The sequence below is a fragment of the Tetrao urogallus genome (genome assembly GCF_951394365.1).
Source record: "Tetrao urogallus genome assembly, chromosome: 5".
In the NCBI taxonomy this organism is placed as follows: domain Eukaryota; kingdom Metazoa; phylum Chordata; class Aves; order Galliformes; family Phasianidae; genus Tetrao; species Tetrao urogallus.
In genome coordinates this window covers 52,792,407-52,798,478 of record NC_136818.1, presented here as the reverse complement: position 1 = coordinate 52,798,478, position 6,072 = coordinate 52,792,407, and positions in this window count along the sequence as shown.

Here is a 6,072-nt window from a genome sequence, read left to right as displayed (position 1 = left end):
GATGGTAAAATAATCCCGCTGCCCTGCTTGCCAGCTTTGTTTGCCGCCTGCCTGCGAAAGGCCAGGGCTGGCTGGGGACCGCCTTACCCCTTCCACCTCTTGCAGGCGGGCGGCACGGGGCGAGCTGTGTGTCCTGCGGCATGTGGCTTCACCACGCACCAGCGAGCTGACTCATGGAGCCAGGCGGCCAGCTGACACCCCTGGAGCTCCACGCCTCGCTCGTCCCTTCCCCTGGACATCTCCAGCTCACGGCAGAAACATCTGCACTGTGCGTGAAGCCGCCTCCGTGTTAGAGCCCGGCAGATTGAAATTGTCTGGGGCCGCTTCCAGGTCCCCCCGTACATGGGGATGGTTCAGGGGTTGGGCTGCGCGTAGTTCAGCTGTCATTGCTGTGGCTGGGGGCAGAGGGACAGCTGGGACAGCAACTGCTGCAGCAATCCAAGTGTAATCTGCCTGCGTCTGTGAGTCAGCACCCTGAGTGCATCTGTCTGCAGCCCAGGCGGGACGTGCAGACGGAGTGATGCAGCCTGCTGCAAAAAGCAGGGCTGGGAGGGGAGCGGAGGCTCCATCGAGCTGTTAGGCAATAGCTAATGACACAAAGAAGTGACACGCTTCCAGTTGGCGTGCGTTGAGCAAGGAGTCGTGAGGAGAGATGTTCATTTAAACAGAGCAACTGTGTTAGCTTAAGGGGAGCCTCAGGAAGCTGAGCCCTCGTGTTTCTGGAGCCAAAGGAGGAGAAATGTATCCCAGCACGTGTATGAGAGATCCCCTTTTCCTCCATATCTGCACATATGCCTGATGAAAGTGCTGTAAAGCATTGCAGCCCCTTCTGGAAGGCACGCTTTGGGCTGTGGGAAACAGTCTCAGGCTTTAGGCTGGCACTGGGTGCTGAGTGAAGTGCTTTGGCTTCTCTCCTCTGCCCCATCAGAACAAAACCCCCCTGGGGGGCAGAAGGGAACCCTCCTCACCTGCAGGACTGCAGAGCTAAGTGCTGCCCCGCTCTCTGCTATTTCTTTAGGCTCCCATCAGTTATACTTGGAAAATGTGTGTAAAATGCTGTAAATTTACTCTTGCTCCAGTTTGGAAGGAAAAATTGCCTTACTGAACTCAGGATCCAGAAGCGTTTGCTGGCTCATTCCTTATGTTTGCTGGTTGCTTGGTCCTGCTCCAGCCAGAGCTTCGCCCGTCATCTGGTAGATGAATGTGGTCTACCTGGGAGGATGGAGGTGGAGGGTTACAACGACTGAAGTAAATCATCTTGCAGCAATGGCCATAAATGCTCTCTGTACTGTAAGCTCTGTGTATTGACCCGGTAGAAATGTAAAGGGATGTGGGGTTCTGCTCACCTGCCGCTCTGCCCCCAGCAGCACCCGGCTCAGTACCACCTGTGAAGCTGGGAACACAAACGCTGCCCCTCTGCCTCCTGACCCATTTGCTTCATGCTAATGTCCTGAGGAGGCTTTGTCCTTCCAACTCTGCTTTGCCCTCTTTGAAGTGAGATCCGAGCAAAGCAAACCATCTCATTGGTATGGGTGGAGCTCTGCCGCACATTGCATCGATTCATAGATTTTTAAAGCCAGAAGGGACCATTATGTTCCTCTCTCCTGACCTCCCGCATAACACAGCCCATTAAATTCCACCCAGCCAGGCTCGCTGCAAGCTCGATGCCTTCGCTTGAATGAGAGCCCCTCTGCCAGGCAGGCAGCAGCCTGATTTAAGGCTCCGAGTGACGGCCGACCCCAGCCCAGGCACGAGGAGTCTGTCGCAGGGGTTAATTCCCTTCCCGGGGGGAGGCTGTCGTGCTTCACTTTCACATCATTAAATCTGGTTTTACCTTTGTGATAGATTAAAGACGCCTCTCCTGCCCATTGGTGTTCTCTGGAGGGGAAAGATGATGGAGAAGTGAAATTCTCCAAGGGCACGGCAGGAAATGAGGCTCTGATGTTTGCAGCGGGGACTCGTGCTCAAACCCCAGCTCCCCAGTTGGCTCCGATGGAGAATTTCTCTCCTTGCCCTCGCATTGTTCCCCACACCCCAGTGCCACCCCTCGTGTGCTAGAGGCGTTTTTCTCCATCGGAACTGTACCTGATCAGCAGACGGCGTTGGCTGACCGCAGTGGGGTGAGGCCTCTCCTGCACTGCCTCTTCCATCGTGGTCCTGCTGTGGCCAGGCCCACACAAGCTCTTTCTTTTATGTTCCCTTTCTGAATTCCACCAAAAAGGGGTGTTTGCAATACCTGCTCGTGTTGGTACTCGGTGTATGGTTTAGATGTCTTTGTCAAAAAAAAATAAATCATTAAAATTTAGTAGAAAGACACACGGTGTCTCGAGGTGATCCTTTCCCTTCCGCGGGCTTCATTTTCCCGGCAGCAGTCTGTATGTCTGCCTGTCTGCCTGCCTGTCTGTCTGTCTGTCCATCTGTCAGGCCATCCATCCATCCATACATCTGACCGTCTGTCTGTTCCAGCTATCTGTCCCTCTATCTGCCTGTCCACCCGTCAGTCTGCCTGTCTGTCCACCCCTCTGTCTGTCCATCCGTCTGTCCATGTACTGCCTCCTCTGCTTTCCCTCCATCTCACAAGAGGAACGAGGCGGCTGCCTGTGCTGGAACCACTCAGATTTTGGAAGAACACTTTTTCCATCGGATTTTTGTTCATCCAAAAACTATCATAGCAGCGAGGAAGCGAGGATGGTGCGCTTCGAGAGCAGCATATTGTCTCCAAAGTCATTTTGTAGGTTAAAAAAAGTGTGTGTGTCATGGAACTCGCTCCCTGCTGATCTGGCAGGAAAATTAGCAGGGAAAAAAGCAAAGCAGAGAACAGTTTGGTTTTGGTTCAGCGTGACCGAGTTCAGAGGGAGTTTTGAGAGTGAGGCGAGTTCCGGCTCCACTTCTTTCCAACCAGTGTGACTCACTGCGCCAGGACGGCCCCATCGCGGGGAGCTGCTGGGGCCCGACCCGAGGATGGGCCTCAGGACAGCTCAGCTCTGCGGTGTGCCTTGGGGCAGGGGGTCCCTGCACCCAGACTGCAATGGGGACGGCGCCCACGGGGTGCTGCGTGTGGGGGAGCTGCCCCGCGGTGCCCTGTGCTGCTGAATGGGGCATTGAGCAGCACAGCTGGTGCGGGGGGGTGAGGGGGCCGCAGTTGCTCCTGACACTTTTGCCTCTGAATGTGATGATAAACTCCCTTTCCCGATTAGCGTTGATCCCTCTGCCTCCAAAACAGTTGGCCCTAATGAACATACGGCCCAACAGCTGTAAGCGGTTATACATATGCATGGATATATATATTTATCCCCCCCCAAGCCCATCCATATATACTGGAGATCACAGCTGTTGCTATTCTTCCTTGCAATGCAGATCAGACGCTCTCTCTCTTTGGAGTCTTACTTGACCTATTTTGCAGGCGCAAGATTTTTTGTGATGATGATTTCCCCAGTTGGTGCTTTTGATTCCGCCTGAAACATCTTGATTGAAGGCAAACAATGGCAGCTCCGGCAGCCGGCAGCGCCCCGCACCCACGCGCCGCCCTGGCAGCCGCCACGCTGGGGACCATGGGGACAGCATGGGGACAGCATGGGGACATGGGGACGTGGGACAGGAAGAGGGGACATCTGGGATTCCGGGACAGGGGATGGGACCAGTGCACACTGAGGACACTGGGGATGTGGAGACATGGGATGTGGGATATGACAAGGGGATGTGGGCGACATGGGGATCCAGGGGATGAGAGACGGGACAAGGGGACATTGGGGACAGAGAGACAGCAGGGACTTGGGATGGGACAAGAGGACGCTCCCCAGCAGCCATTTTACAGAATCACAGAATTGTAGGGGTTGGAAGGGACCTCCAGAGATCATCGAGTCCAACCCCCCTGCCAAAGCAGGTTCCCTACAGCAGGTCGCACAGGTAGGCATCCAGGCAGGTCTTGAACATCTCCAGAGAAGGAGACTCCTGTCACAACTCCTATGCTGCCCCCTCCTTGTGCCCAGCAGGCCCCCGCACCTGGGTGTCCCCATCCCCTGCCACCTCCCAGATGTCACTTGCTTGGCCCCCAGCCCCTTCTCACCTGCCAGCCCCAAAATCTGCAAACGAAGATGGCTTCCCTCGGTGTGGAGACTGGGCCCCATGGTGACATCCCTTGGTGTGGAGGTAGGTACCTGTGATGACCTCCATTGGCGTGGAGGTGAGTACCTGTGCTGAGCCCCATTGGCGTGGAGATGGGGCCCTATTTTGACCTTCCTCGATGTGGAGACAGGGACTCTTGGCACCAAGGACCACACATATGTCGTTGCAGCAATGCTCTCAGCACCCTCCAGGCAATGGGGTCCCTCAAAGCCCATTCCCCAGAACCGGCCACCAGTCCCATCTCAGTGTGGGCTTTGGAGTCCAGCAGGAGCCTCCCACAGCCCTGTGGACCCCCTTGGCCACCCCCCAGAGAGGGGCCCTACAGTGGCCACATCCCAGCGTGGAGGATCGCCTGGCCAGGAATGCACAAAGCCATTATTTGTTGGCTTTTCCATTGGATGAGCATCCTTCATCCCTGTTTCTACAGCAACTGGGAAGTTCCTGTCCTGGCCCGGATGGAGGGCATGAAGTGGCCGAGGGGGAGTCAGGGTGGGGGGGAGACAGAAAAAAGGTTCTGAGGGCAGAAGGAGCGCTGCGTGGCCCCGGTGTGGGCATGGTGAAGGGGGAACGACCCCGAAACTGTACTGCTCTTAGAAAACCCAGTGAGCCGACAGCGCTTTATCTTCCACAGCGCGTCTCTTCATTTATTCATTATGAGATAATATCCAGATCTGGCTAATTAATATTCCTGCATATTTTCCAAGGGCTGATGAGGTATCTTAAAAACATCTCTCCAAGATGGGCTTTCATATTTATAAGGTTGATGCGCAAACTTAAATTGACGGCGTCTAAATATACTCCTCATGTTTAAGCATGGGGCCACGTTCCCAGGGGCGATGGGGGGTTTTGGGGGGTCCTCAGCTCAAAAAGGCTCCTGGAAGCCACACTGTGATATGGTGGCACCTGTCCTTCCACGGGGATAAGGGGTTTCCATCTGATGGCATTGAGTGCTGCACCTGGGCTGGGTCTGGGGTCCCCAACCCACTGGACTGTGGATGCCAGAGCATGGTTGTGCTGAAATCCTTTTAAAGGTTAAAAAAAAGGAGTTAGTGGCAAACGGGGAGCTTGCTGTGCATTCACTCTCATTATGCTGATTGTCATTTAGTTGTATGCAAAAGGTGGAGGAGGCTCCCATTGACACAGTGGAGCCCCAGTGGGGGCATGTCCCTAAAGCTGGAGGAAGCATTGCTGGGGACCTGACCCCATCGCTACCACAGCCCCAGAACTGCACCCTTCTTGGGGCTGAGCTGGAAATGAAGCACTGACCCCATGATGTGCCAACGGACAGGGGACAACCCAAGCGTTGGTGCCACCTCTCCCCTCACCACTCCACCAGATGTGTGTGCCTGGCCCCAGCTGTTTCCCATCAGCCTCCCCCGGCCCCATGATCCTTTCTCCACCCAGCCCCATGTCCTTCATCAGACACCAATTTGGTCCGGTCCAGCTGCTCATTTTTCTTTCTGCCGTGTCACATGTTTTCACCCAGCTCCCAATCCATCTCCTTCCATTCACAACTTGAGCTGTTTATGGATGGCCCCCACTCACCCCCTCCTCCTCTCCCCCTCAGATAGAGCCATTCATCAGCAGAACCTCTCAGCACTGGACTTACCCCTTTGGTCCCACTGCCTCCACGAGGCCACCACGTCCCCACATACCATCAAACAGTTCCAGTGCTGGGGTTTTGTCAGAGGCAGGGGGTTTGTACTGAGGCTCAGTGCTGCGTTTGGGGCTCCAATGAGCCATGGGGACAGGTGGGGACATGTCCCAGAGCCCCGTCTATAGGCAACAGGTGCCTTAATGCCCACAGCTGCACAGAGGAGGAGGATGAGGACAGCTGGGAGAGTAAAAAAAAAAAAAAAAAGCAGAGAAACCCAATCCTGAAAAGAATGGCAGAAATCCCTGAATGCCTCCAGAAAGCCCCATTTTTCCCTGGATAGGCCCCTTTGG